General features: G+C 41.4%; 2 protein-coding genes across 2 annotated transcripts in view; one reads left to right on the plus strand and one right to left on the minus strand.

Moving 5' to 3' along the window:
* LOC144106956 (uncharacterized) overlaps window positions 1–18,287 on the plus strand; it is a 180,150-nt gene that overhangs the window by 47,447 nt on the left and 114,416 nt on the right. The window lies entirely within an intron of this gene.
* The window catches only part of LOC144106957 (ATP-dependent RNA helicase DHX30-like), a 47,890-nt gene continuing 40,907 nt past the window's right edge, over window positions 11,305–18,287 (minus strand). The window contains exon 7 of the mRNA XM_077639922.1: window positions 11,305–12,224. The gene's annotated coding sequence lies outside the window, so the exon portion shown is untranslated. The remainder of the gene's footprint in view (window positions 12,225–18,287) is intronic.

Genomic DNA, 18,287 nt, shown 5'->3' on the forward strand with positions numbered 1-18,287 from the left:
GCATTTTTGATTGACAGTTATTATGCATATAGGATAAGACTGCTCTATTGCACTGTGTGCACAGATTTGTTTGATCATGCTTTTTGGTTTGCTAGATGGTTCAATTCCTCACCAAACCGCAGGCGTAAGTTAGGCTTTTGTCCTGTGCACCTTCAAATGTTACTTCAGCTGGTGTTCAATTTCTGGAAATGTTTTCTAAATGCTCACCTTAGTTATGTTACATTCCTCACAGAAATTAAATGTTAGATTAACATTCTTATTAAACGTTACTCTAACACGTGGCTAGCAATATACAGATGTTTTTTGTGAACACATAGTAAATGTTCTTGTTTTAATGTTATAGCAGGCAATCATTAATAAAAATGAATGTGGCAACAAAAGAAACAAGATACGAAGCACCACAAATACGAGCCCATTCCAAGGAATCTCATTGTAATCCTGAAGGAAAGCAAAGTCCAACGTTATCAAACGCTCGAAAAATCTTTACCGTCTTTTACTGTATGGCCGAAAGACAACCTACTGTTCTAAGTGTATTCATGCACATGGCCCAACAAAAATATTTGTGCAATGCCCGGTTACCAGCGGCAGTTCAATACACAGCTGTCATCACCTTTGGTTCAAAAGTATGTCAGTGCAACTGTCCCGCTCCCCCCACACACAAGATACCGGCACCAGACATGCTGTTTTAATGACTATGGCTCCCAACCTACAACCGGCCAGTGAAGATAGACAGGAGTTGTTCTGAAGCACTGCATTCAGTGCTGTGACAAGGGGGGTGCTGGAGGTGCGGTCTGCACAGGATGCAGATCTCAAGGGTCAAAGCTACAGCATAGAACGGAGCGGGCCACAGATCTGTTTGTACCGCTGCTCTAAATTTCCTGATAGAATCTCACCGACTGCCTTGCTAAGTGTTCCAAATTTTTTTCTATGAATTATTACATTTTGACTAAATCATTATTATTTAATCCCTCTCTTTATTATTATTCTTATAATTTTGAAATCAAAACTCTCATCCCTTTTCTGTTCATGACAAAGAATTCACTGGTGTTGCGCTCCCACGTACTTTTCCTTTTTGTTAACTGCGTTCAGGTGAATAGCCACCCGATTCTTGGCCGATCCCCCAGTGTGGGTATGCGCCATCTTTTGATAGGCTAACAACAACAACAACAACTGTGATTAAGCTCAATGTTTCAATTCCAAAACTCGGAGCCTTATCTGACTATACAGTTGTCTGAGGGCACACATTAAGCGAAATACCTAGGCTATGAAAGCACCTAGAGACGGCATGTATTGACCTGGATGATGCCAAGCATTGGTCAGCATCACACTTCACGTCCTTCCATCAGTTGGATTTTTTTCTTGCTGCACAGCTTTTTGACTAGAAACTGAAATATTCCTCTGAACACCCCTGGCTGGGGCATAAAGAGGGGGTTGGGGTCCTAATTTGCAGCCCATTTTAAGGTACCTAATATCTACAGTGAAAATGTCTAGGTTTTCAGGCCTTGCAGTATTATTTTTGAAAACAAACTGGAAAAAAGCTTAGATGTTGAACAATCAGCAGCCTTGCAGCGCTCACGTTGAAAAAAAAATCATTGCTAGTTAAATCATTGCTAGTTATTTTTTCTCCACTTCTCCCGTAGTGCCTTCATTATCGAAAAATATATTCCTCCAGTCATCGTCTCCGGTGGCATGCATTTTAGTAATAAAATATGTCCTGTATTCTAGAACGCTGTTGCCGTAATATTTACAGCTGAAGTTTGCACACTAAATTTCTTTACATAGAGTTAGGAACCCTGATGCTTCTGCTGCACAAATTTTAAAATCCCTTGATTTGCCACACACAACTACCCCTGCCATCCCATCACATCCGGTGTTTTAAACCCTTTCACGCCCTGTGATTCCAGTTGGAATCACCCAATTTAGAGGCCACCAGTCTTGAACTGAGCAAGAAAGTCCCATTGTTTTTACAGTAGTTCCGACATTTACCTATTCATAAATTTATGTTAATGGCCTTTTGCCTGACTGATATGAGCTAGTAGGAAGGAAGGGAATACAGAAACGGCGCACGCTTTGCTGCCGCCATCGCCTGGCACCACGTCCTCCCTTGCGCTGTGCAGAAGAACACCATTTTCATTTTTTGATAATAATGGAGAAGGGTACAACTAGTCACGTAACTCCTTCAAAGTAAATTCTTTTGGCAAAACATATCTACGAGCACTAAAATGTTTCTCGATTATGAATAATTCCAAATGGGAACTTTGAAACGAGGGGCCAGATCATGCAACTGTCAACTACGAAAATTGTCAAAAACTTGTCAAAAAGATAAGCCTCGCTCCTATTGGTCAGTCGTAGCCGGCGGCAATTTTGCTTTTTTGAGTCATGGGTGGCTGCAGATTAGGTCATGGATGTGGGAGAAGTGGTGACGTTGCACACGTAATTATGCAGGCGCTAATTGACACTTTTTGTGACAGTCTTGAGGCGGTCAATTTGACACATACGTTTTTGACAGAAAATGGCAGCGGTGTACGCAGCCATACGACTGAGGCGACTGGGCTGGCGCGAGCAACAGCAAAAAAGGGCGCATGAAGACACTTTTGCCGGGAGGTGCGCGTGCGAGCGTGTTGTTGGTGTGGCGGCAGGTGCTATGTGCACTACGGCTCTTTGCTACCAGTGGGTTTCAAGCTGCCGTTGGTAATGAGGCGTACGTCTGCATCGCACAACCGACTGTGAGCAAATGCGTACAGCGGGTTTTGGAGGCAATTTGTAAAGTTAGTGCGCAGAAGGGGTGGGTTCTGTCGTCACCTCTGTGACACACAGCTACATATAAAAAAGACAAGCTTATGCTGGCAAAGCACTTCATTTAACCGAGCAAATGGCACTTCGTGGTCGTCTTCTGTTCCCAAGGGGAAAGAAACAAACAACCACTCATCACATACTGTAACACCTCACCTTTTGGCTTTTTTGTAATCGATCGAAACAGCCAAACAACACAGACTTCTACAAGTTGTCTTCGTCGATTTCATACCGTGCACTCCTTGCAAGTTCGCTCGGCAGGCACGTAGCCTTCTTTGCATTTGTGCACATTTTTCTGTGCACTTAGGTCAACCGCACAGTAGTTTGATTTCTGGCGCTGCCTAATAAACAATAACACGGCATGGAATCGGCTGCTTTCGTGCAAAGCAGCTTGATGGTTTACCGCAGTAAGCACTTCCCCGTTGCAGCAAAAGTTACCCACCACCAAATTTAATAGTACATTAGCAAACCTTTTATTTTGCTTAAAATTTTCGAACTTTAAACGCAATGGTTTAGCAAAATAAATTAATATTTTGATCACTGCATATTTCTTGTCTTTTTACAAAAATTTAGCAGACGGCCCCTCACCATGCAAATAAATGCTCTCAAGGTGTCGCCCTGCTGTAATTGCCTAATTCCTCATTGCATAAAGCGGTGACGTCTCTTCGTTTACTCATCTTGACGTCACTGTCAATAACTTTTAACAGAATTTGTGACAGTTGCGTAATCTGGCCCCTGTTGTAGAATAAACAGCGCAGTTATATCCGAGTTACTTGTATCTGTTTGTGTCGAAAAAACATTGTTTCTTCCGCACTCTGCATACGTAACAATACATGTTCTTTCCTCTCAAAAAGATGTCTACGTTCAAATCAGCACTCTTCGTTTTCAAAGAAGTGTTAAAAGCAGCCCATTACAGTTGTTAAAGTGTTGATTCACCAGACAAAGAAAAAGTAACATTCATCGCACAAAGACAAAGCATAACACAAAAGCATTGAAACCTCTATGAAATTTCACCCATGGTAGTAAATCGAACTGAAGGACAATGCAAAACTGAGTGGTAGTGCTACTGCACTGAAGGTTGAAACCACTATCCAGCTTTCAACTTTCAAAAAGCCAATCAACTCACCCAACAGTTTGTGCTGTGCATCCAAAAAGAATCGTAAGAGGAAAATTCATTTTGTGGACGCAGCATGTTACTGTTGAAAAAAAAAAAAGCCGCCACCATCTGGAAGACGAAGTAATGAGCATTAGCTATTTGGTTTAGTAGACAAAGAAAGCAAAGAACAACACACCCGTTGTCCAGTTGCGCTCCCTCAAGATATGTCCCAAACGAAACTTGCTTCATTTGCGGTGTCAAAGTGGGCCTAGAATTCGGCTTGTGGCGTGATATGGCAATGCTTCAATAAGTAATTACATGTATGCAATGTTTACCTATTATTTATTGCGGTTTTACTTCTATACCACAACTCATAGGGTTTCATTTGCCTACCAAATTTGGTACACATTTCTACCCGGATGGGTGCCCCTTGTTGTTGGAGTATATATAGTGGAACGAACGTAAACACATACAGCACTCCCGTAACTGGACAGTTTTCCTCCTGTTATAGGATGTTTCTTAGGGGTGAGCGGGAAGGAATGGGAGGGCACAACCAATTTTAATGGCCGCCATTTTAGATTCGAGAACCTTAAACTATTCCGCCATTTCGTCCCCTGACGTCATACTCACATAGTTCCACCTCTATCCGCCATAATGGGTCGTGACGTCATCATTGGCACGCGGCAGGTGGTTTTTTCTACCATGCTATTGTAGATGGCACTACAAGTCTCCAAGTGAGATATGCTGTTTTCTAGTTGCGTTGCTGCCACAGATGGTGCTGTGATCGCAGGAATCTCGAAAAGTTGATAAGAGCTAATGCTCTTAAAAGGCAGAATTCAAGAATACGAACCCTTATCACAAGGGGCACCTTCACCATACGAATACTTTTAAAATTTCTGTAGCAACCCAACCTTTGAGAATATCGGAGTAAAATTTTTTATTCATTGCATTGTGCTAGACCCTGTGAGGTAGAGGCTGGAAATGCTGGGAATGGGGTCGAGCTGCTTCTTATCCACCACCTCTAAAAATAATCAGTGCTTGTCTTCAATAAATTCAAGAATTAGAGCACTGGCCTGCACTCACTGAGAAAAAAAAGGCAAGCTGCGTGTCACGTCATTATCGCATATTCCTGGTAAGAACAGTGACACACACTTCTACTTCAGCAAAGATAAACATGGTTGCTTATCAGCTGATATTAAAATAAAACAAATCACCTAACTAAGCATTTTGCACCGACTAAGTCCCACTTATTTCATTTGGGATCTTGCGAAAAAACTGATAAAGAACAGACGAAACTCCAGCGACATTTTTTAATTATACCCTTCCGACACATGCTAGTCTCTGGATCATCAATTTTTATATTAAGCAGTCATAATTTGGGCCGGAGAGGGTTAATCGAACTTAGCTGCTAGTGAGTAGATGTCCAGAAGCGTTTCAACATAGTGGAGTAAACTAGACGTTCCAAAGGTTTCTGTTTTGCAGCAATAAATTATGTTGCCTTGTCATTCTTGCAATTTAATTCGTCTTCCATTATCTGCCTAAACCCTCTTAAATGGTTGAATTTGTTCTTGATTACTCCAGCGGCAATGAATTCAGCTGTTTTCAATATGTACAATGGGGCTTTGTGCCATTTGCCACTTCAATTGTCCTTAATATTTTCTGCGCAATCAGTACACAAGTGTTTACAGGATGGGAATGTGTCTGCATCAGTTCATTATTGGCTTCTATCTAGTTATCTATGCAGATATTAATTCAACGGTCCTGTATATCTTAGAACAACCCTTGCCAAATTACCATTTTCTCTTTTTCTTTCTTTCCAGTTTCCTTACTCATATCGCTGTAAGCCTTTTAAATGCTCACATAATTGCAATTCCTTTTACAGCCACGTTCATCCATGTCATCAAAACACTGTTGCATTTCTCTTTATTTGTGCACCTTTGTTCAAAAGCAAATTTCAGAGATTTTGTTTTCCTGGCCCTCCTAATATGAACATTTAAATAAATTCGCCAGTTGGATTTTTCATGCAATTATTCACTAAAAAATGTCTCGCATGGTTTAGTGAGCTCAACACTAAAGTGGAGAATGGCGGTAGTGTCGTGCACTGCAGAGAAAGGGGAGAGGGGAGGGTGACACGCTGGCCACCGCACCGGGTGCAATTGACGCTAGTGATGCCACTGACTAGATCTTTTATGTTAGGCATCTTCATCCAAGCTCCAATGCCTGAAAATAGTTAACAGAGGGATGCACACATTTATAACAAAGACAACTGTGTTAGCAGGAGCAGCTGAGCTGAACTTCTCAAACTGAGGGTTTCACACTGACATGCTGTATGCCTTCTCATCTTAGAGTTAGTTAACAGATAACAGTGGCACATTGGTCCACCATAATGCTCTCCGAAGCATCCAAATTCTGTTACAAAACAGACTTCTGCATGCATAAGGCGGACTTGGTCCAGTGGTCAGAGCGAGTGCAGGCTTAATTTGCTTGATTGTGGCTGCCAAACTTGCTTTATTCTAGGCAGATTACTGTTGCACTGAATAACACAGCTTGCTAGTAATGCGTAGGCTGCACAAACGCTTATCTCAATAAGTTACAAACAAAATACTCGCCACGTTGATGTGGTTAGCAACCTCTTGTAAATGCCACAAATCACAAACACTTTCCTCTTAAAAATCAGTGAACACTTGATAAATTTGCATGTTACTGATAAGAAAACATTGTTTTTTGTGAATATGTGCACTCGGACAAAATAAAATGCCGCGAAGCACAAGAACAGTACGTGTGCTAATGGCCTTTAGCAACGATGTAGTGCTAAACAATGCAAAAAAGTTGCCTTCTCCGCAATGCATGGATGCTTTTCACCTATGTGATCGCGTTTAGTCAACAGACGCGCGAGCGGCGCAGGGAACACAAATGCGCAACTCTAGGAACTATACAGTAACTAAAGCAGGTTTGTTAGACTGAATGAACCAAATTCTAGCCATGATTATTAAAAATCCTGGTTAAAGTGTGCGCACCCCTATCAACCAGTGTATGATCATTTGATGTCCTAAGCATGTCCTTCGATCATTGAATATACGGATATCCATGGGAAATCTGCCAATGTCCAACAACTCTCGCACATACCTCCTATGGAGGTACAAATATATTTCCGCCACCAACAGATCCATCCTAGATATCTGCCAGCAGATATTTTGACGATCTTTGCAGGCAATGCCTTCTCCATCATCGTAGTGCAAGCCAGAACTACAACCACCAAGTACATCTTTCAGGGCCCATGGGCTTATTAAAATCCCACAGAAGGTCCAAAATCAGGCACACACCTTGCTGTATGTCATATGCAAGAATCTGTAACACAATTCATCAACAACCAAAATGGCAGTGTATCAAAATAGGGATGATTTTATTGATGACATAAAATGCCATATTCAGTTTTCACAAGAAGTTCTTCAAGCTGGCCATAAACATGGTTTACGCAGCATGAAGGATACTGCACAGACCATGGATGAATTTTTAGCCATACTCATTCATTCAAGCAAGCGAATTTGACAGACCACATTCACTTCTATGCAGTAATTCCACAATGCCCAGTAAGTTAGTCATCTGTAGCTATGAGAGCAAAATAACTCGTAAAGTGTAAGCAACGGAGGTGAGCATATTTCTTGAAATAGTTACAGAACTGGGATGGTGCTGAGTTTTTCTGGTTGGTGCCGGTGTTATGATGAGATCCAGACCAAGTGCATTATGTAATAAGAAATAAATTCTCACCTAAGCTTTCTTCTTCGATGTTCAAGTTGTTCAATTTTATTATCTCCATTAATGTGGTTGGGGAGACAGTCCTTGCATATTTATTAAAAATAAACCTGACAGCTCTTCTCTGTATTCTTTCCAGACTTTTATACATTAGATTTAGTATACGGGTCCCACACTATCCATTCATATTCAAGTTAGGTCGAATTATTGAAGAATAACAAAGTAGCTTAATGTTAGGAAGGTCATTTTTTAGTTTGTCTTAAAGAGCCCAGTTTTGGAAATGCGGAAGAGCAGATATTGTTTAAGAGCAAGTTCCACGATAGCCTGCTACTTATTCTGATTAAATTCATTGCTGGTAGAAATGTGATCGAGTGAATTTTGTCATTTGCAAAATAGAACTTCTTTCCAATTTTTCTCTGAGGAAAGATGAAATATAAACGCCATGATGTTTAGTTCACATTCCTAGTGGGATATTTGGAATTTAGTTTAGTTTAGTTTATGGGGTTTAACGTCCCAAAGCGACTCAGGCTATGAGAGACGCCGTAGTGAAGGGCACTGTAAATTTCGACCACCTGGGGTTCCTTAATGTGCACTGACATCGCACAGCACACGGGCCTCTAGAATTTCGCCTCCATCGAAATTCTACTGCCGCGGCCGGGATCGAACCCGCATCTTTCTGGCCATCAGCCGAACGCCATAACCACTCAACCACCGTGGCGGCTGGGATATTTGCAGATGCTCCTTGAACATACACTTGCGGATGCCGCCAGCCATCCGTTAACGAATGTCCCTTGGACCACCGTTTACAAAGCCTCGGGCATACACAGAATTCCCGAAGCGTATATTCCGATGTGGACGTCCATAGGGATGCCCTACCGAACATCTTAGCCTGGCACTGGATATTCGGAACTTACTCGAACCTACCACGGATATCTGTGGTTCACTAGTCTTGCATAAAAGTATAGAATTACTTACAGATGCGCGTTTTGACATGCTTTTTGTGGAACGAATAACTTCGCGCCCCTTTCTGAACTGAGTGAGCATTAAGAGGTAGCTCATTCTTAGTGGCATCATGCATTACCAGCACTGGCCATTTTCCTACTTCACTGTGAACTAATTAGTCTTCCTGCATTGACCTGGTCCCACGTTCTAATGACAAAGCATATACTTTCACTAAAAATGGAGCTTTTAAAAGCTACAAAAGGCAGAAAAATAATATATAGGAGTCGGCATCATAGACTCATTTCAAAAGTAAGCTATTGTGCATCGCCACAGATTTTTAGGTGAAGATTCAAGAGGCAAAACTACACTGCCAGTTACTTCAAAGCAGTGGGCACATAGAGTGGTTTTGAATGTTGACAAGAGAAGTTTTATTTGGGTTGAGGGATAAATTTTTAATGCAATTCTTTCAGCAATCAATACATCTTTTGCTGCCAGACAAACATCAACACAGGCAGAAAGATCCATAGAATCAAGTTTCACAAGCAACAGAAATGGAATGCAGTTGTCCTCCGTGCACCTTTGGAAAAGCAGCACATTATTAAAGGCATGACACATGGCTGTCAGTTTGTGCTCATCAAAGCGACAAATGCCTGCATGGCAGCATCAAGCACATATGATGAATGCATGGTTTCTGTAGAACAAATAAACGAAAAGATTGCCCGGAGGCTGAGGCATATAAAGCCCTAGAAAATTCTGAACACTGAGTACATACTGCATCATTAATGCAGTGGTGATTTCTACATGTAACTATACAAAAAACTGGAGGGGACACTTAAGCTGTCTTGAGGATGTGGAATCTTAGCAGTAATAAGTTTAGTACCCACATATGTTGAATTGCTCATTTTCTAGCTTAAATTCATAGATCGCTGGTACTAGTCCTCATACCACCCCTGGCAGTAGTTGTGCAGCAGTTAAGCAACATGCCACTGCCGTGAGATGGCAGGTACTGCCATCGGTAGAGCATCTTTATGCATCAAGTTTATGGGTTTATGGAGGTTTAACGCCCCAAAGCGACTGAGGCTATAAGGAACGGCATAGTGAAGGGCTCCGGAAATTTCGATCACCTGGTGTTTTTTAACATGCACTGACATTGCACAGTACATGGGCCTCTAGAATTTTGTCTCCATCGAAATTCATGCATCAAGTATTAGAATAATGATGCAAGGTTTATACCTTCTCCTTCGTTCTTCAAAGTGAAGCCTTGAAATCTTTTTATAAAGAGTACTTTGTGCCTGACCACCAACTATACATCTATATTTCCTGTAGACTAGACTAGCTATCACTGTAAGCCATCATCACCATCCTGGCTGCACCCACTGCAGTGAAAAGGCCTCTCCCATGTCTCTCCAATTACCTGTCATTTGCCAGCTCTGCCCACCCTATGCCTGCAAACTTCTTAATCTCATTCGCCCACCTAACTTTCTGCTCCCCCTGCTATAATTGCCTTCTCTAGGAATCCACTCCTTTACCCTCAAGAACCAGCAGTTATCTTGCCTTCACATTACATGCCCTGCCCAAGCCCATTTCTTCTTTATTTAAACTAGAATGTCATTAACCCATGTTTGTTCCCTCACCCACTGTCTGCTTCAAGTCTCTTAATGTTACACCTATCATTTCTCTTTCTAAGGCTCGCTGCATTGTCCATAACTTCAGCTGAACCCTTTCCATTAGCCTCCATGTTTCAGCCCCGTAGGTGAATACCGGTAAGATACATCTGCTGCAGACATTTCTCTTGAGGGATATTGGTAAACTGTCATTCATGATCTGAGAGAACCTGCCATATGCACTCCAGGCCATTCTTATCTTTCTATAGTTATTTCCCTCTCATGATCCGGATCAGCTGTCACCACCTGCCCTCTAAGTAAATAGATTGCTTGTATTGCTTTATCACTTCCAGCACTTTGCTACCAACTCTGAACTGCTCTTCTCTTGCTAGACTGTTGAACATTACTTTGTGAACTAAACCATTGCAAGGCAGTTTTTTTTTCAATGAAAAATTTACCCACCTTCACTGTCTTTTCAGCATATCATTGCACTTTTGTAATGTGACTGAGAAATACTCCTTATCATTTCTTATATGCGGCTTAATCCTGAAAGTGTGCGCATAATTTTTTTCCACGAACTTATGTCATTAGTTCATATGGGATATCATCATCAGCCTGACTATGCCCTTTGCAGGGCAAAAGTCACTACCGTTGTCTCTCCAATTAACCCTGTCTTTTGCCAGATGCACCCATCACATGCTCGCAGACTTCTTAATGTCATCCGCCCACCTAACTTTCTGCCCATATGGCATATACCTTGCCGATTTTTAATATTCTGCCTTTAGTTGCAACAGTGGTTCAGTGGTTATGGCGCTCGGCTGCTGACCCGAAAGACGTGGGTTCGATTTCAGCTGCGGCAATCGAATTTCGATGGAACCGAAATTCTAGAAGCCCGTGTACTGTGTGATGTCAGTGCACATTAAGGAACCCTAGGTGGTCGAATTCTCCGGAGCCCTTCACTATGGCATCCCTCATATAGCCCAAGTCACGTTGGGACATTAAACCCCCATGAGCCAATATTCTGCTTTTGTCGCTTCAAGTACATGAACGTCACGTTGTTAAAGAAATTTAACAAATAATATATGGAATACATACCAAATGTCAATGTCTCTAACATGGCATTCATGCTCATTAAAAATGTTTAGGCATTCACGCTGGTGGTATAAAATTATTAAGACAATGCGAGCCACTCCTTGGTGGTGAAATTTTCTTGCAGTATTTATTTATTTACAACAACCTCAATCGTCGAAATATTGCAGAGGGGTTGGGGTTGCAATGATATTACATGCAAAAAAAATGAATACATGGCGACATCTGCTACAGCAGTGAACATTTGTGAGGCATCTCGGTCAAAGAGTAGCAAGTTGTACACAGAAGACTTCAGAAAAACCAGTATTAATAACCAAACCGCGACAACAATAGAGTAAACAATAACAAACCATTAAAAAGAGCACGACATAATATTAGCAACAAACACCTAAAAATGAAAAAATGTACATAACAAAACAGACAGTTCAAATTGGTTCTTTCGCAAGTGCGAAAACATAAGTATGACGTGTCTTGGTGTTACTACGTAGCATAACTACCCCTTTGCAAAGCAGTTGTTTCTACATAAGTTGCTCATAAAAACATCAAGAGAATTCAACAATTTTGTCGTCTTCAGAAAAAATAGAACGTTATCAAAGATGGAGCACAACTTCCTAATGCTTAAATTGTTTCATATGTCTTGGTGTTACTGCTAGAGGTGTGTGAATATTAAACGTTGTGAGATAGAAATATTAAAAATAAAATTGGTTGTGAATCAAATAGATTATGTTCAAATAATTTAGGATATCAGAACGGGTAGTTCAAAGACGAACACTTTTCCATAAAACACAGCTAGCTATGAAAAGAAAAATATACTGCTGAAAAATTTTGTTAGTCGCTGTTGAGGAATGGAAATGCCGTAGTGACTGTCTCGCTTCTTGGTGGACAGTGGAGGCGCCATAATGGAGGGCTCCAAAATGAATTCAACCGCGTCCTCAGTCCTCATGCACCTATTACCAAGAATTATATATGGGGGGAGGGGAAAAAAGTAATACATTAATAAACACTATTTTGGAGACTAATACCTATTTTTAAAGTTCTATAAACAAACGGTTGTATTCAATAAAAGTACATCACAGTTTGACTTTTCTCTTGTACTGCAAAACTAAAAGAGTTTTGATCATTGAATCGCATTCCTTTTACTACCTTATAAAAACCTCCACACGTATTACTACAAATAGTGCAATGGCAATTGACTTATTACTAATCTTCCTCATAATAATTTACGAAGTGGTACTTAAGCTGTAGTAACAAGTGATAATTTACCAATATTTGTAGTTGCTGATTCAAAAATTATGCGCACAAAAAAACATATACCAAGTTTTATTATTCAGAATATTATAGAAAATACACTTCAGCTCTTTTGAACTGAAATAGCTCTTATACAGTGGGATGACTTGCTGTCTTACTCTTCACTAAATTTTATTTCACTGTTTTCTTCAATATACAAAAAGCACTTTCCATATAAAGTGGTAAATAAGCCGAAACGTGCACAAAAGCCCTGGATGACTAATAATTTACTAAAATGATAAAGATGAAGACAAGGCTTTATCACCATTTCCTTGAGAGTTGTGACCCTGAAGTTCTAAAGGATTTTAGGAAATATTGAAACTTACTAAATAAATGTTTGAAACATGCAAAGCGCCATTACTATGCACATATATTCAAAAGAATTACGGATTCAAAACAAGCATGGAAAAAGCTTAGTTCAATTCTGCCTTCCAGGCATCAGAGAAGAATTTTGGAAATAGAAATAGATGATCAACAGCATGCAAGAAAACCTCTTGCAGAAAAATTTAATGATTATATTCTATCATTAGTTGAGAACCTTTATAACTCCGACGCCCTGCAGTATCTACCTGCCCCTTAGAACATTCCGTATTTTTAAATCCCACTGATGAGTGTGAAGTCCTCAATTTGTTCTCTGCATTGAAGAGGAGCAAATGGAAGGACATAAGCGGCATGAAAATGCAGCTGGTCAGCTCTGTGATTGATCTTATTGCCTCATATCTAACTGATTTTTACAACCTAGTTTTGTATGCTGGTCTATTTCCTGACCAACTAAAGAACGCCAAAGTGACAGTATTCTACAAAAGTGGTGAAAAAGATAACTTGGGAAATTATAGGCTGATCTCAATATTGCCAATATTTTCAAGACCTCTTGAGAGAGTATTATTTAAGAGACTTACTAGTTTCTTTGATGCTAATTCTGTTACTGTGTCTTTGCAATATGGCTTCAGCACTGGTTGATCTCCTGAGACAGCTCTACTTCATCAAAAAGAACTAATTTTAGACAATATTGAAAGATGACAACTGACGCTAGGACTTTCGTGAATTTTCAAAGGCATTTGATAGTATTAATCCCAATATTTTACTCGAGAAATTATCTTGCTACGGTGTTCGTGGTATTTCTTTTAATCTGTTTAAAAGCTACTTGACAAATCGATATCAAGCAACATGTATTGGAAATAAAATGTCCTTACTACAAAAAAATAGGCATGGCATACCTCAGGGGAGTATTCTGGGCTCAGTTCTTTTTAATGCTTGCATTATTGACCTTATATCTCTAGATAAAACCATAAATTATGTTATATGTGCCGACGATACTAATACATTCTTTACAGGAAGCACTGGAAATGACCTTGTCAAAACTGCCAACATATTTTTGGACAAACTATGTAAGTGGTAAAATGCATGTAGTCCAAAAATAAACTTTTTCAAATCAAAAGCAGTCCTCTTTAAGCTAAACAAACAAATGTTCGCTTAATTCACTAAAGTGCAGTACTACTGAAATAGAATTTTCTTCATCGGTAAAAACTCTGGGCGTTGTTTTTCATGAAAATATGCTCTGGAATTTTCACGCAGACAACATAAAACTAAACATTGCAAAGCATTAGATATATAAAGAAAAGTGCAGCACTTTTTATTTTCCTCTAAAAGCTAATGCTCTATAACACATACTTTTTGCATCACATCTACGGTATTGTCATTTGGTTTGAAGTATAATGGCACCAAGAAATCAGTCACTAGATTGGTTATTTTACAGAAAAAAGCAATTCGTGCAATTGCAAACTCTCCATACAATGCCCATACTCCTGATCGCTTCCGTAAACACAAGACTCCAAAACTTTCTTCCCTTAATGAGCATCAGCTGTTTACTTCTCTGAAATTCAAAATCCATAAAAATAGAACAACACTTCGGGCCGTTGCCAACTTGCAGATCAACATGTCATCTCTTTCCACCTGTCATCACGAACATTGGCATGTTCCACGACCACGTACGAACTACGGTCTTCAGATGCTTCGAAACAGCCTGCCAAGTGCACTAAACAACTATAAGCTAACGGAAGAGCAGCTGCGTGCTTTAACAAAGAAAAATCTATTTGACAATATTAACTGAATTTTACTGTATTATCTGACTATAATTCAACAACTGCACTATTTATTGCTTTCTTTTTTTTGCACTTATCATAGTATGTATATTTTTGCTAAGATGAAATGATTGCTCCTTGATGTTATTCCCACTACATGTGTACAAACTGTTTGTGCTTGCTGCCATGTTGTGTTGTGTGGGGAGACGGGGCCAGTCAAGCTGCCCTTGATGCAGCTTTTATCCTGTCACCCTCATCACACCTCATACATGCCCTGTACTTGTTGTGGGAAATAAAATGAAACTGAAGCTGACTTTATGCTCACATAAGCAGCAATAATGACATGAAGCATTGTAAGTTGGACAGATACCCCTATCTGGACGAGTGCACATCAGCGGTCGGTTATAGGAGGGGCAAGGCCAACACTTTCTATGGAGAAGGTGCAGTCCACTGGTGGCAAAACATAACAAAACAGCTTGCAAGAGCTTGCAGCAATGCACATTTTAACCATTCCCCAAAAACACTTGTGGAACACCCATAAGGGAGGGGATATATACGAGTATGAGCTCATATGCTATTACAATGAAATTGTACGAGTTCCACATGGGTGCAAGTTGTACGTATTGTAGCACTTTATTGTAGCTCTAGTTGCTGCTTTTTGAGTGGGGTTTAAAGCTGTACTTCCATTCCTACTATGGGCTGATGTGCATGGACTTGCAAGATGACTTTACAGTTTTACCTTAGGTTGCGAGTATTTTTTGCTATTTTTTTATGCATGCTTAACGTTTCGGATGTTAGTTTAAGGGGAGACGTGGGTCTTGAAATGAAAATTTTTATTATTGAAGATATCATAATGAAATTGGGTGTGCACATGTTTGTTCTTCCTGTTTTCAAAAATATAATTAGTTACAGTATACCTAAATTAGTTCTCATAATAGGCAAAAATATCGAAGCCTTTAGCTAAATACTTAGTGAAAGCTCGTTAATTCGACCCCCGTTAATTCGGACAATCGAATAATTCGACCTGCACGCATGGTCCCTACAATTATATATAGGAGTCTATGGGGCAAAACTCTCGTTAATTTGGACAAATTTTACCGCCCATCGGTTAATTCAACCTAGTTCCACGGCCCGCCAAGAGCGGCGCTACTGTAAAGTTGGAAAAAAAGAATGTAGCGTAGGCCATCCGTACGGTCATCGTCATCAGCAGTGCGAGGGCGAGGGAAGCAAGGTTAGCAGTGGCCGAAGCGACCGGCGTCTTTCTTTGTGCTTCGTTGCCTCTTGCAGTCGTGCTCAGTCGTCGTGTTAAACCTATCTTCAGCAAGTCTCGTTTTGGTGTGTGTCGTCGTTGCCCCATGTTTCTTGCTGCTACGATCGCAGTAATTGAACCCTAACACGCCTTTTCTGGATATTGCGTGCTTTGCCAGCGTGTTTACTGTGCTGTTTTCGAGTGCGTAGTGCGCCGTGCCTGCGCGCCTCGCCATCGCGTCCTGCTCCGATGGCGACACCGGCAAAGCGGCCGAAGTACAACCAGGCGAAGGACCTAGCCACGAAAGCGGAAATATTGAAGGTGCTGAAGGATGGTGTTTCAGGCTCTGACGTGATGGTCAAGTATGATGTTAAAAGAACCACCTTGGCCACTTACGTGAAGAATGAAAACAGCATTATGGAGGCGTTTGACAGTGAAGCCTACGGTGACAAAAGGAAACGACTGCGGACTGCGGCCCACCCGGAACTCGAAGAAGCCGTAATGCGATGGATTAGAAACGCACATGAGGCCTACCTCCCTGTGAGTGGGCCATTAATTTGTGCCCAGGCTGAAAGGTTCGCCACAAAAATGAACCTTGAAGAGTTCAAAGCTTCTGAAGGTTGGCTTGCTCGCTTCGGAAGCCGTCACAATCTGACCTTTAAGAGTGTGTGTGGCGAAAGAGCATCCGTGGACGAAGACAGGATTGAGGAGTGGCGGATCACCAGGCTTCGTGAACACCTAGCTGCATACGACACTCCGAATATATTTAACGCCGACGAAACAGCGCTTTTCTTTAAAGCACTCCCGGATAAGACGATCACCTTTAAAGGTGACCCCTGCACAGCAGGGAAAAGAAGAAAAGAAAGAGTCACTGTGCTACTTGCCGCCAACATGACGGGAACAGAGCATCTGCCTCTCCTAGTGATCGGAAAGGCTCAGAAGCCGAGGTGCTTCAAGAACGCGCGGCGCCTTCCGGTTGAATACCAAGCCAACAGGAAGGCTTGGATGACGTCCAGCATATTTCAGTCCTGGCTTCATCAAATGGATCGGCATTTTCGAGCTGAGAAATGGAAGGTCCTCATGGTTGTGAACAATTGCAGTGCTCAATGCAAGGTGTCGGGCCTGGAATGGATTAAGCTTGTGTTCCTCCCGCCAAATACAACCGCAGCCCTTCAGCCCATGGACCAGGGCATAATCCAGCATATAAAATGCAAGTACAGAAAGCATGTATTGCAGCGCATGCTTCTCTGTATGGAAGCTGGGAAGAAGTACGACCTTATGCTCCTCAGCGCTTTGAACATTCTGGCGCACGAATGGGCCAACACGCCTACAGCAGTTATTGCGAACTACTTTCGGCACAGCGGTTTTGTGCAACTGAACTGCGGTGTGGGGGAACTGCCGACAGAAGCAGCTGACGCAACCACAGAAGACGACAGCTGTTTCGACAGCGTTTTGCCTCCTGCCGTGCGGCTCGCGGATTACGTGTCCATCGATGATGGTGTCACCATTGCCGGTCAGCTGACCAAGGACGAAATCATCCAAGAAGTGACAGGCGCCGACAATGACGATTCGTCGGAAGATGACATTTGTGAGCACCTGCCCCAAACGCCGAAGCGCACGGTGAAAGAAGCCGCAGAAGCCTTGTCCGTGCTGGAAGACTTCTGTGAACAAATTCCGGATGGTTCGCGTGCCGCGGAGCATCTGGCAGCTGTTAGAGCTATTGTAGCCGCTCAAATTCGCCCGAAACAGCAGACGACGATAACAAACTTCTTTGCCAAATAAAGGTATGTCATGCTGGGGCAAATTTAATGTTTTTTGTGGTTCATTCGATACTTCGACATTCGGTTAATTCGACAATTTTTCGCGGTCCCGTCAGTGTCGAATTAACGAGCTTTTACTGTAGGTCATTAATACACTTTCAATATTTTTCTTGCTTTTGACTGAAATGAAGCTAGCTGTAACCAAAGACCTGCGATCTGGAGCTATGCTAATTGCACTGTTCCTGAGGTACATCATCGTATAAAAATGTTATGTTCATCCACCATTATGGTTCATAAAATTTGCAATGTTTGCCTCAGCCAAAAAAATAGCATAGCTCCACAGTTTAGTTCCTTCTGAATTCAACGGTATTAGAGTAATTGAAACTGCACCATAAAAAAAGAATAGAAACTTCCGTAAGGCTAGTCACGTAGGAAAACACGAAGCTAAGAAAATTGCATTTGAAGTGCGCATGCCAGCCATTCGAAGGTCATTACAGAGGCATCAAAAACCGCTGAATGTGGATTTTCAGCAGTGAGTATACCAGCATGTGGGGAAGGGGCCATACTTTTCAAACAAAGCCAAGATGGCGGCCATCAGGGATGCAATTGTGGGAAGAGACGGGCATGAAGTTC

The sequence above is a fragment of the Amblyomma americanum genome, chromosome 10 (genome assembly GCF_052857255.1).
Source record: "Amblyomma americanum isolate KBUSLIRL-KWMA chromosome 10, ASM5285725v1, whole genome shotgun sequence".
Classification (NCBI taxonomy): domain Eukaryota; kingdom Metazoa; phylum Arthropoda; class Arachnida; order Ixodida; family Ixodidae; genus Amblyomma; species Amblyomma americanum.